General features: G+C 38.9%; 1 long non-coding RNA gene across 1 annotated transcript; it reads left to right on the top strand.

Annotated features, from left to right (window-relative positions):
• The first annotated feature begins 973 nt into the window (after nt 1–973).
• LOC140620888 (uncharacterized) lies at nt 974–15,032 on the top strand. The gene is made up of 5 exons (XR_012020615.1): nt 974–2,748; nt 11,845–11,949; nt 12,109–12,161; nt 12,241–12,391; nt 14,447–15,032. It is a non-coding gene; the product is annotated as an uncharacterized lncRNA (long non-coding RNA).
• The last annotated feature ends 9,260 nt before the right edge of the window (nt 15,033–24,292 follow it).

Raw genomic sequence — 24,292 nt, 5'->3', positions numbered from 1 at the left:
ATGTTTAGACCAATAAGTCGTAGCTAGCTATGTTATCTTTTTTTTTAAAGATTTTATTTATTTATTCATGGGAGACACACAGAGAGGCAGAGACACAGGCAGAGAGAGAAACACGTTCTATCCCAGGAACCTGACGTGGGACTCGATCCTGGGTCTCCAGGATCACGCCCTGGGCTGAAGGCACCGCTAAACTGCTGAGCCGCCCGGGCTGCCCTAGCTATGTGATCTTAAAAAAATTACTTCATTTCTCTAAACCTCAATTTCCCCCACTATAAAATGGAGATTATAAAAGTCTCTATTTCAGAAAGTCCCCATAATAGTACCCACCAGAAGTTGTTGAGAAGATTAAATAAGATAATGCATATAAAGTAATATAACCCAGTGTCTGATACATAGTAAGCCCTCAAGAGGTTGACAGTATTGTTAGCATTATTATTATCAACATTATTATTAGTATTTCTGATTTGCTCCTCTCAACTGTCACCTGAACTCCCCATCCTGCTAAATCACCTTCAGACTCCAGTTAGAAGAATATTCTTAGTCAACCAAGCCCTTAAAACTCTCCTGTCCCTGCATCTGCCCCAAGGATTGTCCTCCCCTCCTTCAAGGGCTCACAAACCAAACTTAGGCTGTGCTAACAGTCTTGTCCCATCACACATCAGAGTTGTGCTAGGAATGCCAGGCATGTCAAATGGCCATCACTTTAGCTAACCATCAGTTCGGGATGGATTTACCTCATAGGTGACACGCACTCCTTTTTATTATAAATTCCTTCACTAGTCATCCACCAGGTGAGAAACACGACATCAAGAGCATATTCTGTTTATCTACGATCATCTTACTATAAATGAGATGCAGAAACAATACAATGTGAGTGGAAAGGTCTTCTTTTTTTTTTTTTAAAGGTCTTCTTTTTAAGGAGAGGCAATACCATTTTATATCATTCCATTTCTGTCCCCAGCAAGCAATGGAATCAAGGCCCAAGCTGACATCTGTAACTCCAAGTTGTGCAGGAGAAGCAGAAAAAGAAAAGGAAATCCAGGGCAGCCCGGGTGGCTCAGCAGTTTAGAGCTTCCTTCAGCCCAGGGCCTGATCCTGGAGACCCTGGATCGAGTCCCATGTCGGGCTCCCTGCATAGAGACTACTTCTCCCTCTCCATGTGTCTGTGTCTCTCATGAGTAAACAAATAAAATCTTTTAAAAAAGAAAGAAAAGGAAATCCAAAGAGACCGTGATCCCAGTTTAACAAAACTGCCTCTGGCGATAAAGTTCTGCAAAAGATGAATGAAGAGAAGCAAAATGAATGAATGAAGAGAAGCAAAATGCCTCAAAATAAATCTGTTAACATATCCTTTTTAAGAATGGGAGGGGGTGGTTCCTCCCGACAATTCAGAACAACTTACAGTCAAATTGTATTTCAAACAAGTTTTCTTGATTGGTTCACGTGGTATTTGGGAGTGTAGGTTCTGGAACTGTCCAATGGGGTATTTTCCTCTATCTTTGAATCTCCATAAGACTCAGTTTCCCTTGGGATCCCTGGGTGGCACAGCGGTTTGGCGCCTGCCTTTGGCCTAGGGCGCGATCCTGGAGACCCAGGATCGATTCCCACGTCGGGCTCCCGGTGCATGGAGCCTGCTTCTCTCTGCCTGTGTCTCTGCCTCTCTTTCTCTCTCTGTGACTATCATAAATAAATAAAAATAAAAAAAAATAAAGTTTAAAAATAAAAAAAGACTCAGTTTCCCAAAGGTAAGACGAAGACAACAATATTGTGCGCCTCAAAGCATTCTCATTAGAATTAAATACAATCATCTGCTTATACCACCAAGCACAGTGCCTGGAAATAAGAAAAGGGATCAGAGAAGAAGGACAGAGAGTGACCAGGTCCATGCTCATGATGAGATGGTGTGAACCCAACAGTGTAATTAATTCAACCATATGCACGTGAGATCAAGGACAGCAAGAAGGCAAAGGAGCTTTAGTCCATGGACTTTGATGTTGTGTCTCCCTGTTCAGCATCTTTCAACATATTTCCTCATGTTCCACTGTGTCTGATTAGATGTGTTTGCTGGACAGCCAAGTTGCAGATGAAAGGAGTAGCAAACAAAAAGAAGCTGAGGCACTTATATATATGCATAGAAATAAACCCACAAACTAAAGGGACTTTTGAGGCTCTTTAGGTCAACCCTCTGAGGTTGGAGAGGGTAAGTGGTCTGCTCAAAGTAATGTAGCTAAGAAGACACCAAGCCAGGACTGGAATCTGAAGGCATCTTAGGGTACCTCCCAAGTACATCAGACTGCAAGAGGCTTGAGATAATAATAGCGATGCTACCTTATTTTATATCTTATGTCCAATGAAAAATGAAAGAGAAGATTCTATGCACCTTTTGAAGTTCAACTCACAATAGGCCTTACACTTTAAATGGGTCACTCTGTATCACCATGGTGATTCTTCCAAGTTCTCCTGGAATCATCAGCTGTTTTCTAATGAGGGCACTCCCCAGAACTTGCAGCTCCACCAAACAGATGAACGTTTCCTGGTAGAAAATGCTTAGTGCCTTAAGCAGCTTCATCAGCAATTACTTTTTCTTCTCCACTTCCTAGGGAAATGAATCTAAAACATGCACCTACATTTGCTTTAGATGTCATAGAGTTCTTTAAAAACCTCTTGATTCTACTGATGGCAACTCTGATTTCCTGGGTGTTGTGTGATTTATATGTTGAAAAACAGCCACCTTCTTTTAACTGAGCAGTAAGCATATCACAACTAAAAAGCTTAGTAACAGTATGGCTGCTCCTCGAAAATTTTAAAAAAGAGCTGAGTGAAGTAAGCCAGTCGGAGAAGGACAAACATCGTATGTTCTCATTCATGTGGGGAATATAAATAATAGTGAAAGGGAATATAAGGGAAGGGAGAAGAAATGTGTGGGAAATATCAGAAAGGGAGACAGAACGTAAAGACTGCTAACTCTGGGAAGCGAACTAGGGGTGGTAGAAGGGGAGGAGGGCCGGGGTGGGAGTGATTGGGTGACGGGCACTGGGGGTTATTCTGTATGTTGGTAAATTGAACACCAATAAAAAATAAATTAAAAAAAAAGAAAATTCATAAAGAAAAAAATAATAATAAAATAAAAGTTCCTCCAGTTGAAGCAAACACTATCAAAGAAGTGTAGATGTATGGAATCTGTTCCCATGAATGGATGTCCTGAGAATACTTAATAAAGACAGTTAATATGCCAAAAAAAATTTTTTTTTAAAAGAATTACATATGATTCAGCAATTCCAATTCTGGGTACCCATTCAAAAGACTTGAAATCAAGGTCTCAAACAGGTATTTGAATATCCATGTTCATAATAGCATTACTCACAGTAACCAAAATCTGGAACAACCCAAGTGTCTACCAATGGATGAATGGATAAACAAAATTTGATACATATAATAGAATATTATTTACCTTGTAAAGGGAAGAAACTTCTGACAGTTGCTACAACATGGTTGAATCTTGAAGACAGGCTAAGTAAAATCAATCAGGCATAAAAAGACAAATACAGTATGATTCCACTTATACGAGGTATCCAGAGTAGTCAAATTCATAGAGATGGAAAGCAGAATGGTAGTTTCCAGAGGTTGACAGAAGGGAGAAAATAAAATATTGTTTAATGGGTTTAGAGTTTCAGTTTTGCAAGATGAAAAATTTCTGGAGATTGATTGCAAGTAATGTGAATATACTCAAGACCACTGAACTGAAACTCAAAAATGATGGTGATGGTAAATGTTGTTATGTGTATTTGATCACAGGCAAAAATTTTAAATAAAAATAAATGAGGGGCAGCCTGGGTGGCTCAGCGGTTTAGCACCACCTTCGGCCCAGGGCATGATCCTGGAGACCTGGGATCGAGTCCCACATTGGGCCCCTTGCATGGAGCCTGCTTCTCCCTCTACCTGTGTTTCTACCTCTCTCTCTCTCTCTGTTTGTCTTGAATAAATAAATAAAATCTTTAAAAAAAAATAAATGAGAGAGTGAGAGAGAGAGGGATATGAGTGTCTAAGTCCTGTATACTTATTACAAGCCCATGTATAGTTATTTTAATTGCCATTGGTCTCATTATACTTGTCAATCATAATTGTGAAGGCTCACTGGAAAGAATGTCAGGGCAGCCCAAAGCATCAGCTTAAAGCAATATAAGAAGACAGCAGATGACAGAACAACCATAACCAAGTATTTATGTTATTCCCCTGAATTTTTCCAGCTTTGACTCAGCTCATACTGATCTCTAGTAAGCTAGAGAAATCTGTTCTTCCAGGTTTGTCAATATTCCCAGAATTTCTTTGTGTAAAATATGATTAGAATCTAGGGTTGATAATCCTGAAATTATTTGACTCATCTCTAAAATGGACAAAACCAAAAATTCCTGAAGTTCAAATTCTTACATGTGACACAGTTGGAAAAAAAAAAGTTTTTTTTTAAGATTTATTTATTTATTTATTTATTTATGAGAGAGAGAGAGAGAGAGAGAGAGAGCATGTGAAAGTGAGGGGAGAGACAGGAGGAGAGGGAGAGAGAATACTCAGGCAGACTCCCTGCTGAGCACAGAGCCAAAACCATGAATTGGCCACTTAACTGACTGAGCTACCCAGATGCCCCTGAAAAAAAAAAAAAGTTTTATATCTACTTTTTTTGGATTGAATTGTGTCTCACCCTACCTCCCCACTCCCCCAAAAAATGTAAATTGAAATCCTAAACTTGAGTACCTCAAAAAGTGACCTTATTTGGCAATGGGGTCCTTACTGATGTTACTAGTTAAGGTGAGGTCATCCTGGTGTAGGGTGGGTCCCTAACCCAATATGACTGGCGTCCTTATAAAAAGGGGAAATTTGGACACAGACACACACACACACAGGAAGAATAGCATGTGAACATGAAGGCAGAAATCCGCAAGCCAAGGAATGCTAAAGACTGTCAGCAAACCACCAGAAGTGAAGGGAGAGGGACAGAACAGATGTTTTCTCTCCACTCTGGGAAAGAGCTAACCCTGCCAATACCTTGATCCTGGACTTTTGGCCTCCAGTACTGTGAGACAATAGACTTCTGCTGTTTGAGCCAATAACAAATAAAAAATAAGAATAAAGCATTGGCATAAGCTTCCCTAACACCACCATTTCCTTTTTCCCTTAGATCCCCTTTTTTCAACTCTCCACCTTCTCATTTCCCTGACTCTTGAAGCTTTTTGCTTACTACATATATCACTATGTATTAAAAAGTGTTCAAGCTTTGTTTTCATTTAATTTTATTGTCTCCTTTTATTATAAAAGTAATACCTAGTCATATTTCAGGGCACCTGGGTGGCTTAGTTGGTTGAGCACCCAGCTCTTGGTTTTGTCTCAGGTCACAATCTCAGGGTCCAGGGATCCAGCCTTGAGTTGGGCTCTGCACTGGGTTTGGAGCATGCTTAAGATTCTCTGCCTCTCCTTTTCCCTCTGCCCCTCTCCTCACAGTGGCACAAGAGCATGGTCTCGCGCTCTCTCTCTCAAATAAATAAATAAATAAATAAATAAATAAATAAATAAAATCTTCTAGAATTTGCTTTCACATAATTCATAAAGGAAATGAAGTGAAAGGAAAGACACTTCCCTTTTGCCCCCACCTGGGCACACCTCATTACCTCCCCAAGGGTAATCTCTGTTCAAGTTGGGTATGTAGTCCTCCAGAATTTTTGGTGTCTATACATGCATGCATATATGATTTGTGCATTTGTTTTTTTTTTAAAATGTAATCAAATAACATATGCTGTTTACAGCTTGCTTTTCTTCAATTAACAATATATCCTAAACAGCTTTCTATATTAGTTCATTTAGGTATGCCTCTTTCTGTATGTTCCTTGAGTTATCTAACCAATTCTCCAATAAAGGAGGTTTAAATTATGTCCAGTTTAGTACTATTGTAATTAGCACTGAAATGAACATTCTTGTGTTTATATCTTTGAATACTTATTTGAGTGCATCTACAGGGTTAATGATTCTGTATCCAATTTTACAATGGGGCAGAGGGGTGTACCCACACCACCAAGCAATTCTCAATACCAGCTGTGTGTCCTACAATTTAACTCAATTCTCTCTCTCTCTCTCTCTGTTTTTTTTTTTTTTTTTTTTTTTTTTTGAGAGAGACAAAGGGGGGAGGTAAGGAGTGGGGAGTGCAGAGAGAGAAAATCTTAAGCAGGCTCCATGCCCAGAGCCGAGCTTGACACGAGGCTTGAACTCACAACCCTGAGATGAAATCAAGACTTGGATGCTTAACTGAGTGAGCCACCCAAGCACTGCTCAACTCTATTCTGACACATCCACCTGGAGATAGCATCAGATTCCACAATTTAAGGGCTCAGTCCCTCAAGACTGCCCTTCACTTCAGACCAATTGCAATTCCAGATGCTACTGACCTATACTTTTACCCTATTGCTATAGATTGAAAGTTCCAACAACTCCCTTTTTGGGTTTTATTAATTTGCTTGAGCAATTCACAGAACTCAGAGACACATTTTACTTACTAGAACCTCAGTTTATGATAAAAGGATCTAACTTGGGGACTGCTGGATGGAAGTGATGCTGCATAGGGCAAAGTATGGGTAAAGAGCTGAAAGCTTCTGTGCTCTCTGATGCTCTCTGATCCCTCTCCCTGCCAAATCTCCATATTTTCATCAATCCAGAGCTCTTGGAACCCCACTGTTTTGGGTTTTTATGGAGATTTCATTACATAGGTACAATTGATTAAATTATTGACAATTGGTGATTGAACTCAATCTTCAACCCTTTTCTCTTTCCTGAAGGCCAGAGGGTGTGGCTAAAAGTTTCAACCCTAAAATCATATGGTTGCTTCCATTGCAACCAGCTCCCATCCTTAGGTGTGGTCCAAAGCTCATCTCATTAATATAACAAAGGACACCTTTTATCTCTCTTATCATTTAAGAAATTCCAAGAGTTTTAGAAGCTACATGCCAGAAACAGGAAGACCAAATATATGTTTATTTTATATTATAAATCACAGTATCCCAAGGATAAGTTCCTATAGGTGGAATATCTGAGCCAAAGGGTGTGTACACTTTACATTTCCATAGATATTCTCCGTGGACTTTATTATCAGACGCAGCTGGGGTTGAATCTGGGCTCTGTCACTTTCTGGCTATGTTACTTTAAGCAAGCTGTTCATTCTCAACCTCAATTTCCTTGGCTATAAAATGGATATAACTTAAAGTCCATTGCAGAGTTTTTCATGGATGAAACATGCTCAATTGATAATGGTTAGCAGTTAACTCACAAACACTCATCTGTGTCTTTCTGTTTTATTGTCTCCCTCCTAACTCTTCTTGGATTTTTTTCAAAGATCACATTTCATTTCATGCCAACAAATGTTTATAGAGGTCTAATATATGCAAAGTTTGACAAATGCTGAGGGGACTGTAAGTTTTTTTAAAGACACAGTCCTTTTTGGAGCTTACAATATTATACAGGAGAAAAACATCTCCCAGGTCTTAGTATATGGCAAGCCCTTACTTAATATTGCTGGAATGAATGAGTAAAGGAAGGAAGGAATGTGTTGAATAACACCACCCAGTCTGGGAAAGAGCTCAGCAGTGATGCTAGCATCCATAGAGTGGAACGTGGAATCAGGAGCGATGGAACTGGAGTTGAAGCTTCTCAAAATTTTCTTCTGAATTCCACCTAACGGTGAGGGAGACATTGGGGCTGAAAGCCAAAGCATTTGGCAAGAATATCATATGGAGTCGTGTATTTTATCTTGAAACTTCACATAAAATTTGTATTCTACTCCATTATATGTTGTTTGCCTCCATATAAATAGCATCCTTCTCCTCGACCCTGGGGCAAAATGGACACTCCAGCAAGATGTACTGTATTTATCAGGTGACTTGAGTTCCTCCTGACATGCTGTCAAGAGTGTGCTTATCTGAGTTTGAGAAGCATGAGATTAATACAGGTGCTGAATGAGCCCTCACTTCATGCTTCACCAACTATCTCCCCGTCTGTCTGTCCTGCATGCCCATCTCATACCCACAGCAGCCCATCTCCCCACTATGTGCTAAAACTCTCTCCCTTCCTGTTGTCTCTTTAATCCTGATTTTGTTTTCCTAACTAGTGTAAATGTTATGTTGAAACTCCACAACTCAAAAAATATTGAAGAAAATGAATGACTCAAATGCAAAACTCCTCCAGTAACCATTTGAGGTCATTAAGGTTTCGTGGGACACCCTTCATTTATCCCCATTGTGTTGGCTTTTGGTCTGTCTCATTCCGTCATCTATGACAATAGACTCTTAGAGGGATGCAGCTTGTTTCATTTAAGTCTTGACAAGCACCCAAACTAATGCCGTGGTCAATTAATGTTGTTCTGGTTCTGAGCACTCAGTTATGTGCTCTCCTCTGTGCTTGAAGGACACTGTAAATGGAACATATGTTTTGAATTGCTTCTCCGGAGCTCAGGGTGACTCTGATCTGTCTGCCTCTTCTCTACTCCCCCTGCCTGGGCTCTGGGTCAAGGCCTCATCATTTCTCACTTAGATTATTGCTCTAGTTCCTCGTGTGAAATTTCTTGCCTTTCACTTTACCCTCCTTGAAGCTGCGAGAGTGATTTTTCTAACAGAGGTCAGCCCACACCATTCCCCTGCTTAAAACTTAGGTGGCAATGATCTGCAGTTACACGCAACGACATTACGTTTCACTTAACAAGAGTGAAAGCACCAGACACAAAAAAGTACGTACATTAAATAAAGCGCAAAACCCAGCAAACACAACCTGTGGCGTTATATATCATGGTAGTGGCCAACAGGTACACGAATAGGTGCTCAACATCACATCATCAAGGAAACACAAATCAAAACCACAATGAGATGTCAACTCATGCCTGTTAGGATGGGTAGTCCTAGAAAAAAATAAAATGAAATCAGTGTTGGTGAGGACAATGAAGAAAGGCAACTAATACACTGTCAATGGGAATGTAAATTGGTGCCACTACTGTGGGAACTAGTGTGGCAGTTCCTCAAAAAGTTAAAAATCAAATTACTGTATGATCCAGCAATCTTGCTCTGGGTATTTATCCAAAGGAACTGAAATCAGGATCTTAAAGAGTACTTTCATTCCCATGTTAATTGTAGTATTATTCTCAATAGCCAAGATACGGAAACAACCCAAGTGCCTATTGACGAATGAATGAATAAAAAAAAAAATATGGTACACATTACAATGGTATATTATCCATCCTTAAAAAAAAGAAGAAAATGCTGCTCTTTGCAACAAATGGACCTGAAGAACATTATGCTAAACAAAATAAGCCAGACACAGAAAGACAAATACTGTATTATCTCACTTCCCTTTGGAGACTGAAAAAGTAAAACTCCTAGAGGCAGAGAGTAGAATGTGGTTGCCTGGAGAAACGGAGGTGGGGAGATGATGTCAAAAAGTATAAAGTTTCAGTTCTGAAAGATAAATTAGGTTTTGGAGATCTACTACACAGCGTAATTCCTACAGCTAACAATACTGTATTGAAAACTTAAAACTTACTGACATATATAACAGGATATCTTATGTTAAGTCTTCTTACCACACAAAGATAATTATAATAAAGGTGCGAGGAGGTGACGGGAGGTGTTGGATATCTTTATGACCTCGATGGAGATGATGGGCACATCGTATGGACACCAATACTGACTCATACATTAAATATGTACAGCTTTTTACATGTCAATCAGACCTCGATGAAACAGTTAAAAGAAAAAAAGAAGTCAGGATAGCAGTTATGCTTGGCAGGGGTGGGGAGCAGTAGTGATTGGTAGGGATTGTGAAAAGGGCTTCTGGGATGGTGTTAATGTCCTACTGCTTGATGTGGGTGCTAGTAAAACAGATGTGTCTGGTTAGTGAAAATCTATCACGCTGTACACTTATGTTCTGGGCACTCTTCTGTATGTCTACTCCTTCAGTACAAAGTAAAAACAAGCACTATTGGTTGCTTCCCCTCAGCACAACACACAGTATCCCACATGTGTCCCATCTGTCCCCTTCTCTGCCACCTCCAATCATCTTGCCCAGTGTTCTGACACACCAGATGACTCAATGTTCTCCAAACACAGCATGCTTCCTATTTTTCCCTGATGCTACTCACTTTGACAGGAAGTCCTTCAATTGAAAGTTGACTCATCCTTTGATTCTCCGTTCAAATATCACCTCCTCCATGAGATCTTCCTGACCAAGCTCAGCAAAATTAATGGTTCCCTTCTCTGTTTTTTTTTTTTTAAGATTTTATTTATTTATTAACAAGAGACACAGAGAGAGGCAGAGACATAGGCAGAGGGAGAAGCAGGCTTCTCTCAGGGAGCCTGATGCAGGATTTGATCCCAGGACCCTGGGATCATGACCTGAGCCAAAGGCAGATACTCAACCACTGAGCCACCCAGGTGTCCCCTTCTCTGTGCTTTTATTTATTTTTTTATTTTTTTAAAGACTTTATTTATTTACTCATGAGAGACACAGAAAGAGAGAGGCAAAGACATAAGCAGTGGGAGTAGCAGGCTCTATGCAGGAAACCCTAAGCGGGTCTCAATCCCGGAACCTGGGATGACTCCCTGAGCCAAAGGCAGACACTCAACCACTGAGCCACCCAGGCATTCCTCTCTGTGCTTTTTGTCATCCCTTTCCTGAAGCTGCAGTGACCCTACTTTATATATATATATATATAATGTATATATTTATAAATATATTATATATATTTATATATATAAAGGATTCTTGTTCTAAGGGTATGAATTATACTTAAGGAGTCACTAAGATAGACTGCTGGGCTTAGGAATGGCCTGGAATATCCAGGCTGTGTATAACACATTGTATTATAGTAATTTCTCTGGATCTGTGCATCTATCCAGACCAGAGTTTCTTAATCTTTTTTGTGCTGTGAATCCCTTTGGCAGACTGGTAAAGCCTATGGATGCTTTTTTAAAGTAAATTTTTATAGAATCCATAAAATTATAGACGGATAGCTCAATGAATTTGTATAAAGTGAGCACATTCATGTTGCTTATATCTGGATCAACAGATAACCCAAAAGCCCCACATGCCCCTCCCAACCACTACCCCACAAAAGGGTAAACACTATCTTGACTTCTAACTTCAGAGATGAACTAAACCTGTTTCGAAACTTTATATGAACTGAATCATACAGCATGTTCCCTTTTCAGTCTGGATTCTTCTTTTCAATCTTAGTTTGTGAGATCCAGCCATGTTGCTGAATGTAGCAATTGTGTATTCATTCTCATTGCTGGGTGGCATTTCATTGCATGAATATACCACTGCTGATTTATCCATTCTTCTATCGATGAACACATAGTTTGTTCACAATTTTATGTTGTAATGAATAGTGCCGTTATGAACATCCTCATACATGGAAAGCATATATTATGTACTCACTTCAGAACACTGTTTTTAAATGCATAAAGCAAGATACATGGCAGTACAAAATAATTAAACTAATAGATAGCTTTTAAAGTATAAAAGAAAATTTGAGATAAAGTTATATTTGTGCTTTTTATTAACACAATTCCCAGATTTGACAGTGGGTCTAGTAACTATTATAATTTTGAAGAAATAATGTGCATAAATGAAATTTAAAATTTCTGCAAAACTACAACATTCTATGAAAATGTCCATGATTTCTGTTGGTGACAAAGTCATATACAGTGTGAATAACTCTGTGGTTTGTTGTATAAATTCATAATTGAAGGAATGTTAAATTTCAGTTAGAGATTGGTAAAAAATAGAGATGTGATTTTTTTTTTTCTCATCCAATTTCAGGAAGTCCCTGAATTGACCTCTGATCTAGACTTAACCCCCTTAAAGGCAAGGATTATATCCTAACCATATTAAAAATTCAGAATCTGACACAAAACTTGGCACACGGTAAGTGCTCAATAACAGTTTTTCTTGAATGACAAATTCACATGACAATAGCAAACTCAGGTTGAGCATATAATATGTGCCAAGTACTGGGCTAGGGTCTTTAAATGTTCTTCTAAAAATCCTCACAACAACCTTTTAACTACTGCTCCCATTTTACAGATGAGGAATGGAGACTTGGCGTGGTTCTATAATTTGCCAAGATTTTACAACCAGTAAGTATTAGGCCAGGAATACAAACTAAAGTATTTCTAACTCTAAGACGCCCCAGCTGTCTTTTATGTTTTATTGCAGATCAATGAATGAAGAGATAAATAAATAAGTAAACAAGAATTAAACAGGATGGTTTTTCAATGCCGAAATTCTTTTTATCCAAAGGAAGCAGAGTAACCATTTTCCTGGAAAAGGGATTCTCTGAGGTAAGGCTCCCGAAATTTAGGGAAAGGTAACCAAGTGCTTAAACATATGTTTCTGAATTCAGCTATTCTAATTCTATTGTTTTTTAAATAATATAAATAACATTTATACACATAAAAGCATTCATATATATGGAAGCATTTAAAGTATAAAATTAGTGTCCCTCACCCTTCTAATTCTATTTCTCAGAACTATTTTTTTTTTTTTTTGTATTTATTTATGATAGTCACACAGAGAGAGAGAGAGGCAGAGACATAGGCAGAGGGAGAAGCAGGCTCCAGGCACCGGGAGCACGATGTGGGACTCGATCCCGGGCCTCCAGGATCGTGCCTTGGGCCAAAGGCAGGCACCAAACCGCTGCGCCACCCAGGGATCCCTCAGAACTGTTAACATTAACAGTCACCTATATAGATTTCCAAACTTTTTTCTACAACATGCATCATATATTTATATCTATAGGCATGCACAAATATATACACACACAATTATGTACATACATTTATGTTAGTATGACATTACTCTTTGCATGTTATTCTACAACCTACTTTTTTCCAGAACAATATATCACGGACATCACGTCAGTGTCGTATACTCAAGGTCACCGTCATGTTTCATTAATGCTGCAACATATTCCATTTTGTGGGTCTGTTATAATTATTTTTACATCTAAATCTATTGAAAGATTTAGATTCTTGCTTCTTTTGTTTGCTATTGGAAACCATAAGCAGTGTGTAACTCTCTTGTTTAAATGCTCCTACAAGGGTTTCTGTAGAGTACCTTCTTTTAAGTGGATTTGCTTGGTTAAAGAGTCATATGTTTTTATTTTTTATAATTATGGCCAAATTCAAGAGGAGACACTCTGAAGCTTTCACTTTCAGGGAACTTTCCATGAAGTTTTAACTGACTGTGAGATCCGCAGCTCTGCACTATCTCACTTCTTTTTCTTTTTTTAGATTTATTTACTTATTTTAGATGAGGGAGGAGGAGAGGTGGAGAGAGAGAGACAGGGAAAGAAAAAAATCTCAAGCAGTCTCCCTGCTGAGCTCAGAGCCCAACATTGGGCTTGATCTCAGGACCCTGAACTGAACTCAAGAGTCAGACATTTAAACCAAGTCACCCCTGTGCTATCTCACTTCAAAATTCATAGAATTCCTTTTGCTCTGATAAAGTTAACACACTCTGTGTATTGCTACACTCTTGCCTTCCAGTGCACATTTTAGGTCCTGTCCAAACTATACATTATTTTAGAAGCAAATAATTTTTTTTTGTAGGAAAACTCAGAAGCCCCTCATGCTTCAGAGTAAGGATTAAACTCTTCCTCTACTGCCGATTTTTTTCCTAATTGGCCAGCATACATTCAGCTACAAATTCATAAAGTCCATGTTCAAGCTTCCTTCTTCTTTTTAGTTGTACAAACAAAAGAATATGTGAATTTATTGAGAAGGGAAATACATAGGAAGTGATTACTTATTTAGGACTGGAAGCAGGGGAAAAATTAAGATTTCAGAACAAACCATTGTAAGAAGGACCTGATATCATGCCATAAACTCCTCAAGCCTCAATAAATATTGATCTTATTGTATTCTAAGAAAAAGAATCCTCCAGTCTTTTTTATTAAGCACTCTCTTTATGAAGGCATTTTATATAAATTATTCCTAATTCCCTCAACAAACTCACAGAGTAGGTTGCAATTTTTCCATTAGACAAATAAGGAGACTGAGCTTCACAGAACTGATACAATTTCACAGCTAGCTAGGTACTTGAGATGGTGTCCAGACTCAGATTCCCCTGATTTTTTTCCACTGTACTCTATCATTCTATTGCCATCAAAGTCACCAACTCAGAACTTCAGAGGAAAGAACCAAGACTAATGAGTCAAAGTCCTGAGATGCACAATTTAGCTGGGCACAAGAGGGATGAGGAGATGAATGCCCTTTCATGCAAGAGTTGGGCAATTGGTTTTCTGTCAGGAATATTATAGACAAACTTCCTACAATGGACCAGAGGCTGCTAGCTCAAATACCCTCCAACTCCCCTTCTAAGTCTATAAATGTATAATTCGACTCTCACAACCATTTTACAGATAGAGAAACGGAAGTTCAGAATCATTAAGTAACCTGCTCAAGTTCATAGCTAACTGACGCAGAACTCAGGAGTCATGGTAACCCTTCTGAGGACCTGTCCACAGAACACACCTACGTCCAAGATTGCAGACTTTCTAGCATTTTGCCTACATCATTTTGAATCCCTTTACTCATTGTTTGTGACTTTGGCTAACCGAGATTCCACCTTGATTTCCTACACAATCCATGATCGGGGCAGGAAGAATAATGCCTCTGTTTTTCCCTGTTGTCTTTTCTTCATTCCTACCTGCCCCCCACCCTTTCTCTTCTAAGAATAAAGGCACAGGGGGTAGAAGGGCTTGGTGTATCCCACATTTTTTAACATCTTGGATTTCTAATCCAGCAATAAAAGTATTAATGCTGTATATAAAGAAAATAATAGCATGAAGGAAGGGGCCCGTCATACTCTTAGAAAACATAAAAGCCAAGCCCAACCACAGGTACACTCTGTAAGAACTCTGACAATCTTCCAAAAAGCAGTCAAGGTTGGATCAATTCTTCATTCTATTTCATGGAAAAGAAAAAGAAAAAAAAAAAAAAAACCTAAGTGACATCTTCAAGAAACTACCAGCTTCTAGGCTGAATGGCCAGACTGCACGGAGGTAGCTCAGAAAATCCACACTGGTATTGGAAGAGACTCTGAATGTTTGAGAAGCTTATTTCATGTATGTGCTACCCTTATGCCATGCCCATGTTGCTTCTAGGCGGTTCCAGGTCCCACACTGGTCTCCTAATTACCTCCCGGGCAGAAAAGTAAGAATCACCTCTCAGAAAAAGAACTCACCTGGAGGGTATTATGCTGAGTGAAGTAAGTCAGTCGGAGAAGGACAAAAATTATATGTTCTCATTCATTTGGGGAATATAAATAATAGTGAAAGGGAATATAAGGGAAGGGAGAAGAAATGTGGGAAATATCAGAAAGGGAGACAGAACGTAAAGACTGCTAACTCTGGGAAATGAACTAGGGGTGGTAGAAGGGGAGGAGGGCGGGGGGTGGGAGTGAATGGGTGACGGGCACTGGGGGTTATTCTGTATGTTGGTAAATTGAACACCAATAAAAAATAAATTAAAAAAAAAAAAGAAAAAAAAAAGAAAAAGAACTCACTTTTCTGAGATCGCCACTCATTTCCCCCTCTCAAATCCACTATGAGCAAGTGTAGGCCCTTCAAGGGAGTTTGAAAAGCGAAGGCCTTGCTCATGCATTTGGGAGACGTAGATGAGATCTTCATTCTTACTACTTAACTTAATATAAAATCTGGGTGAGTACATTTCTGTCAAGGCTGCTGGAAAGGCTCACTACATTTAGTTAACAATTAACACCCAAGCAATTAGGCTGCTAGAAAGCCTATTTGTTTCGATTACCTGGTTCAAATGTAACTTTAAACATTCAAAGCGAGGATTAGAAGGAACTCCAGTGTGGGTAGAAGGAAAGATCAGCTGCTGTTTCACTAACTGGGCAAGCAAGGTTGAAAGGTGGTGGGAGAAGTCCAGACTGGTTGTTGAAATTCCAGATTCTGGAGCAATTTTATTATCTGAATTCAAAACCCAAGCCTGCCATTTGCCAATTCTTTGATCTTGGGCAAATTACTTAATTTCTCACTGCTTCATTTCCCTTGTTTCTAAACTGGGATAATAGGATAATACCTCATGGGATTGTTGCAAAGATTAAATGAGATATCTACATTATGAAGTACTTTGAATAGTACTTGGAAAGTAGTAAGTGTTCAGCAAGTCTTAGTAATACTATTTTATGTTTTAATGGTAAAAAACGGTGATTCTCCCACCCTTACTGCAAATTTGAAATGAAAATGATTTGTGCAAACGTATTAAATTTATATACAGATTTTGTTATTTTTGGTTTTTACAAATAGCAACCACTGTTAAAAAGAAAAAATTAACTAAGCCAATCTTTTGGCTTTTTACATTTGAGCTCCATTTACAGCACATAATCTTCAAGTGATGAGATTTCATTTTTACTAGTGCTGTTAAACTATAACAAGCTCTTTATCTCACCCTGGGTGTGGCTCACACTCAGAGTACTATTGGCTTTGTTTGGCATACTATCTGTTGTGACTTGATTTCAGTAATCACTACCAATAAAATTGTGAGAAACTTGTCTTGTTCAAAGATTATTGCTTATAAGACATGAGTTAAGTCATTAATTTCTTAGAGTCTTAAAGAGTTATAGGTCTCTTTTTTCAAAAAGAGTGAGGGGAGAGGTCAACCAATGACTAGGATTAACCCAAATGATTAAAAGGACAGGATGTTCCTTATCCCCTAGGGGCCACTGAAGGAAATGAGAACTAAATTTAATATTATGAGTTCTCATGTTCATAAATTGATGTCTTAGGCTTATGTGGCCTAGTAATTCTGCCCTGCTTTGGAAAGGTTTACTCTGAAAGTTTAGTCTGAAGATAGAAATTCAGGGACTGGAAGCACTAAGTAGAAACTATGAAATAAAAGAGAGCTTTGAGGGTTTCCAGCAAAGTATTTATCTCATGAGTAAACTCAGGGCAAATTCTGAAGTAAGATTGATGTGTCACATCCAAGCCAGCCTTCTCCTTCCCACCTCAGTGGTAGAACTGATGTCAGGCATGGAGCCCTTTCACCTGCCTTTGCTTGCTGAAGTGTGTTATTCAGGATCTGCTATCAGACACTTACACTTTAGTGAAAACTTAGGTCAATGTGTTACTGCTCCCCAGGAAAATTTGTTTTCAAAGCCTTAATTATACGCTGCAAGGTTGTTAATTGCTGTGACATGGATTATATTGCAAGCAACTGAAACCACTCTAAGCAAAACAGAATGAGGTTCACAGCTTGTCATATTATATTGATGGAGAAGCCAAACAATCAGGTTTCGGAAATGACACAAGCCAAGTCACTTCTGTGAGATCTTTGCAGAAGTACCTAATCACATTCTCTTCAGGAACCTCCTTCAAGATGAACTCTGATAATTTTTTTTTTTTTTTTTTTTTGAGAGAATGAGAGAGAAAGAGGAGAGGGGCAAAGGGAAAGGGAGAGAGAGAATCTTAAGCAGGTTCCACACTCAGTGCACAGCCCAACACAGGGCTCCAACCCACCACCCTGAGATCATGACCCAAGTCAAAATCAAGAGTCAGACACTTAACCGACTGAGCCACCAGGCCCCCCAAACTCTGATCTTCTTGAGTCTTTATGTCACTCTACTCAATATTTAAATGCTAGTGAGAGAATATCTGGTTGTTCCTGCTTGGAGCCTACGCCTTGCCTAGGGGGAGGGCAGGCTCCCAAGACTACAGCTATGGGGTGGAAAAAGTTTTCTCAAAGGAATACTAAAGCACTTTTACTGAAAATGGAAATAGACACTGTGCATACAAAAACATACATTTACTATAATCACCAGGTAAAGAAGTTTTACTCACCTGTAAACAGGCATAGGGCCCAGACACATGGCATGAGAAAAGAGGAGGCATTTAGGGAGCCATCTTTCTTCACATGAACAACCCTCCAAAGAGACCCCTTCCCGGTCTCCAATGATAGCATATGAGATGGAAGGGACCTCAGGATTCTTTCAATGGTTTTCTCTCAAAAGCTTTTAAATCCCCACCTTATGATTTGATTGTGTTTAAGAATACCACTGACTTCTATGAAAGTATACTTTGAAGTCTCTTGGGATGGGGCTAAAATATGGTTTCTAAAGTAAATATATGAATGAACACTAATATATCTAAATCACTAGTTTCAACTGTAGACCACCGGCCATCTACAGTGCCGGCTAAATATGCAGTTTCCTGAGTACAACCTATTAAAGCAGAATCATGGTGGGGAGGGGTTAGGGTAGGGGCTGATTCCAAACTTTGAATCAATTTGAATAGATGGTTTTGATGTACACTTAAGAACCACTGAACCAGACTTAACAAATCCCAATATTTATTGAGCATATACTCTGCCAACCAGCATTCTAGAATCTAGACGTACAACAAGGAGCAAGATTAACAAAGTTCTTGCTCTTTTGAAGGCTCTTTTGGGGAGGAAATTAACAATGAACAAATACCTCCAAAAAGTTAACTGACAAGACAATTTGAGTAGAATAAGTATTCTGAAGGATAGAAAGAGGGTAATTTCAAGCTAACATGTCCAAACCAAAGTATTCACTCTTACCTGTCATGCAACTTTTTCTCAAGTGTCATCCATGTCAGATAATGATTCCCTCATCCACCCTGATGCTCAGATCAAACCTAGAGAACACTCTGGATTGATTCCTCTCTTTCTCTCCTTTCCCTTACCTCCCAGGGGCATTCTATTGGCAAATCATATCAGGTCTACCTCCAGATGCCTAAGTCCACTCACTTCTCATCTCCACAGCCACTCTAGCAGTAAGATCCCATTTTCTCTTGTGTGGATGATTTTAATGGCATCTTAACTGGCATCTGATCACGTCTCTCCAGAGTCCTCACGTGCAGCCAGAGTGAAATTTCAAAAATGTAAATAAGACCCCATCCCTCTTTTATTTAAAACTACCCAAAAGTCAAACTCTCACCCTGATCCACCAGACAAGTACAATCTAGCCCCCATCCAGCTCTCTAGTCAAATCTGGGGCCCCTTGGTTACTTATTCATAGAAACCACCATGCGGGTCTCTCGGCCCTTCAGACATACCAAGCTTGTTCTGGCCTCATGACCTTTGAACCTGCTTTTCTCTCCAGCTGATAACTTCAGATCAGGATTTTGGCTCAAATATTTCCTCCTTGAAGAAGCCTTCTTCAGCTATCCTACCAGCACCCCACCTCCACTCTAGTCACTTTCTTTTTCTTTTTCTTTTCTTTTCTTTTCTTTTCTTTTCTTTTCTTTCTTTCTTTTTTTTTTTTTTTTTTTTTTTGAGAGAGTGAGAACATGTGCGTGTGGGGTGGGGAACGGCAGAGAGAGGGAGAGAGAGAGTTTTTTTTAAAAGATTTTATTTGTTTATTTGAGAGAGGGAGTGAGCACAAGTGGGGGAGGGTAGGGGCAGAGAGAGAAGCAGACTCCCTGCTGAGCAGGGAGCCAGACATGGGGCTCAATCCTAAGACCCTAAGATCATGACCTGAGCTGAAATCAGGAGTCCAATGCTTAATTACTGAGTCACCCAGGTGGCCCCTTTTCAATAGTCTATTTTCTTCATAGCTCTTAGCATCTGAAAATATTCTTATTTATCAGTTAGCATCTTTGTTTTACCAGTATAAGAAAAGGTCATGTCTGCAAGGATATTTGTCTGTTTTATTCCCTGTGCTATCCCTAGCACCCCAAATAGTGGCTAGCACATAGTAGGAGTTCAGTAAACACTGCGGTCTCGATGAATGAAAATAAGTGAGTGAATTAATGGAGAGTAACTGGAGGTATAGCTACTTGAGCAGGCTGTCAATAAACAAAGGCTGAGTTTTCAGGGTTATGGTTTGGAGATGACAAAATTCTAACTTTGCCCTACACTTCATTCCAGACAAACAGGTTTACTTGCTGTTCTACCAACATACCTGATACTTTCCTGTCTCTATTTAATGAAGAGACCTAGGTCATGCATTTACCATGAGCATGGCCCTGAGCAAAGTGTAGGGGTATCTGACTAAGAAAACTCATACACACCTCTTCTCCTGCCACTACCTTTCTTTTTTTTTTTTTTTTTAAGATTTTATTGATGTATTCATGAGAGACACAGAGAAGGCAGAGACACAGGCAGAGGGAGAAGCAGGCTCCTCGCAGGGAGCTCAATATGAGACTCGATCCCGGGACTCTGGAATCACACCCTGAGTCAGAGGCAGACGCCCAACCACTGAGCCACCCAGGCATCCCTCTCCTGCCACTTCCATCATCAAAGGTCCTGCTCCTCCAACTTTCTGCATCACTGTCCTGCTCTTCTTCCTACTCTGAGACATCCTCCCTGCTTTCTCCAGCAAGCATCAGCCTCTCTCTTCCCTGAATCCTTTTGAACTCTTTGTATATATTACTTACCCTGAATCTGGTATACTCACCAAATGTGTGCCTTGGGCAAGCTCTTCAAGCTCTCTGAGCTCTAATTCCTTCATTTGAAAAATAGGATTAATAATATTGATTTAGCAAGATTGACAAAATGATTCAATATAGCATATATACTGTGCCAAGCACAGCGCTTGGCGTGTGATCACTCATTAAATGATAGTGATAACAATGATTATTTCTTCCTATTGATAATGAAACTATAATAATGTCTTAATAATTATTAAAATGAAAAGTTACATTATTGACAATAGGCAGATATTTATTGAGTATTCACCATTTTCTAGAAGCTTCACATGTATTATCTCATATGTGGTTATTTTGCAGTCTAGTTGCTTCATACATTTGTATTTTATTTCTCAATTAGATGTTTAGGGCATAGGCTATGTCTTAAGGTTTTTGGTTTTTTGTTTTGTTTTGTTTTGTTTTAATCTTCCCAGTGTCAGACCAGTGCATAGTTCATAGCAGGTGCTCAAGAACTATTCATTGCAAATGATATGATGATCTGTAGCTCTGAAATTTAGTAACTTGTATTATGTCAGAATAGAAGCTGATTTAGGAAATCAGACCAATTTGGCTTGCGATTTAAAACTTGAGTTTAAAAAACAACAACAACAACAAAAAAAACAAAACAAAAACCACTTGAGTTTAGGGCAGCCCGGGTGGCTCAGCGGTTTAGCGCCGCCTTCAGCCCAGGGTGTGATCCTGGAGTCCTGGGATCGAGTCCCACAATCAGACTCCCTGCATGGAGCCTGCTTCTCCCTCTGCCTGTGTCTCTGCCTTTCTCTCTCTCTCTCTCTGTGTCTCTCATGAAGAAATAAAATCTTAAAAAAAAAAAATAAAACTTGAGTTTACAACAAAAAAACCCCCAAAGCTTGAGTTTACATATGTCAGCTGCTACAGTAGGGTGCTGGTAAAAACTCTGCCTTCTATTCATTCGATAAATACTTTGAACACCTACTATGTGCCATACTGTGTTATAGGCAAAAATTCTGAAACAGGGAAATGATGACATTCATTTGTCTGAGTTTCTGGCATGTTTATAAAGTCTATTTTTGCAGCTGCTTATTCCTTCCAAGAGGCTGGCTCATAAGCTTTATCTAAGCACTTAGAGAATATACAAAATATACAGCATAATGAATAGTTCGGCTCTGGAGTCAGAAAGCCTTAGTTTGAATTGCAGCTCCACTAATGCTTTACTCTGAGATCCTGGGCAAGTTACTTATGCTCTAAGCCTCTGTTTCTTCATCTATAAAATGAAAATAATAATAGTATCTACCCTTAGGGATTATTATAGGTATGAAATAAAATAATGCATACGAAGCAATCAGTCCTGGCATATTGTAAGAACACAATATATTAGCTATCATTAAACAACTAGTTCATACTTCCATACCAAGCATACTAAGGATACTGGGTGAGAAGAATGCAACTTTAAATTCTTTTTTTTTTTTTTTTTTTAAGATTCTGTTTATTTATTCATGAGAGAGAGAGGCAGAGATGTAGGCAGAGGGAGAAGCAGCCTCCCTGTAGGAAGTCTGATGCGGGACTCAATCCCAGGGTCCCAGGATCCAGACCTGAGCCAAAGGCAGATGCTCGACCAAGCCACCCATGTACCCCCTCTTAACTCGGTTTTGAACAAGGAGAGAGGAAATGAACATATACTTAAGTTCCATTATATGTCAGGTATTAGAGTAGAAACTCTCCATGTGTTATTTAATCCTCACAATAACATGGTCAAATAGATGTTATCTTACAGATAAGGATGCTAGGACTCAGAAAGTTTATCTTACCCAAGTTATGCCTTAGAAATGGTGGAGCCAGGGTTAGTCCTCCTCTGAATGCCTTTCACATAATGAAAAAGGACCCGCATTTCATTCATTGTGATTCTGAGATTCTACATACATTGCATTTGTTCCTATAGGATAGCAGTGCCCAAATTTTGGTACATGAGAATCACTTGGGCTGCTTTAAAAAACCCTCAATCCTAGGCTCACCATAAAAGATTCTAATTCAGGGATAGGGCCCAAGAATCAGTATTTCAGGAAATACCCCCAGGTAATTTCTGTTGCAAGTGGTTACTGATCATATTCTAGAAATAGTGCTGTAGGATTAAAACAGAATATAAGATCAGGTAATTAGGACATATAAATTAAAGATTAGTAGCTGAAATCTTAAGGCCTATCACCATGTGATAAAATGTAAAGATAAACTAATTTGTTTTAGGTTTCACGCACCAATTGCCTGCTTCGTATTCATCTTACAGTTTTTCTACACAGAAACTGATTTTGTATGAGTTTTTACGTTTTATCTGAGAGCGGGCTTCTCATTCAGAGTATCTTGCTTGTAGTAGTTGTTTATTGGCAGTTATTTATTTAGCTATGGTGATTTTAAAAGTCTCACCAAATGGAAAATGAATAAATGAGGATAAATATCTTTTTTGAAAAAAGGAGAAGACCACCAAGGGTGATATTTCATTAATGTTACAGAAATTTATCAGGCCTGATTATTTAAACACTTGTATAAGGACCTGTCAGATATTTTGCTGATGTAATTCCTTTAAAATAAACCATATAGGTCACATAGTACTAATAAAATATGTTGATGAATTTTTGAGTATTGTCCTGATTATGTCTCCTCAGGGAATGAAGAACTCATTACCATGAGTTTCATGTCAGTCTTTCCTACCCTGTTTCCAAATACTTTCCAGATAGGCCTGGCATAAAAGAGGGATCAAAATGTATATATATGGCCAACTTTCAAATTAATGGCTCATCTAACCCCGCTGATTAAGTATATGACATTACATAGCATGAAAAGGTTTTGTGCTGCACAGAGTTTACTTTTCTATCTAAGAATTTTTTCGAAAAGGTAAATTTTGGCGAAGGAATGGGGAGGGCTCTCTATACAAATTCTTAGCTCTTCATATTCAACTGCAGATGCATATTCCCCAGTCCAGGAAAACAGCCTCAAAGTGAGAAGTCGTTAAATTGGAAACAGCAGGGTGCATGTGAGTGTGCGTGAACACACACACACACACACACACACACACAGATAAACCTGTTTGCTTTCTGAAACAATAAGTAGTAAAACAGGTTGTTTAGGATAAAGTCCCTTGAACTAGATAATTGCTTTTAAATACATCTGCCTATAATAATACCTTATATTTACATAGCCCTTTGAAAACTTCAAAGCATTTTTCCATTTATTATTTCATTTGAACTTCACAACCACCCTAGGAAGTAGGTACAGCTGGTATTATAATCCACCACCACCTAAAAGATGGCTACACTGAGGCACAGGCATGTCAGGAAACTCGTTTGAGGTCACATAACCAGTTGGTGTCACAACTAGAACTAGAGCCCTGGAATTTTGAAACTTAAGCCTGTGCTTCCCTGGCAGAAAGTGTCTTGGCTACTGCTTGATCTTCCCAGAGTTCATGTGGAGATTTGCGGCTACAATTTAATTGGAGAATACAAGTCAGGCATGCCTAAAGAGCTCTACAGAAAGGAGATTGTTTCTCTTAGATCATGACTGTGTCAGAAAAGGGAGGTAGAGAATAGAGTCAGTTGTTTTAGACAATGCAAATTACAAACAAACAAAAACACTTTGTGATCACTTTCTGGGTATTTTGGGGGCTATTCATTCATTAATTCGTGTATTCATTTTTTAAAGTATCTATTAAGTGCCTTTCTATAAGAGACTCTACTCAGCACTTTTAGGAAGATACAAAGAAATGCATTTAATGTGGTGGGGGGGTTGAATTATGCAGATAGTTGCCATTTTATTCATTGTCTACCACCATTTGGTAAATGAAATGCC

The sequence above is a fragment of the Canis lupus genome, chromosome 29 (genome assembly GCF_048164855.1).
Source record: "Canis lupus baileyi chromosome 29, mCanLup2.hap1, whole genome shotgun sequence".
Lineage (NCBI taxonomy): Eukaryota > Metazoa > Chordata > Mammalia > Carnivora > Canidae > Canis > Canis lupus.
The sequence above is the reverse complement of the archived record's forward strand: the minus strand, read 5'-3'. Positions and strand labels throughout refer to the sequence as shown.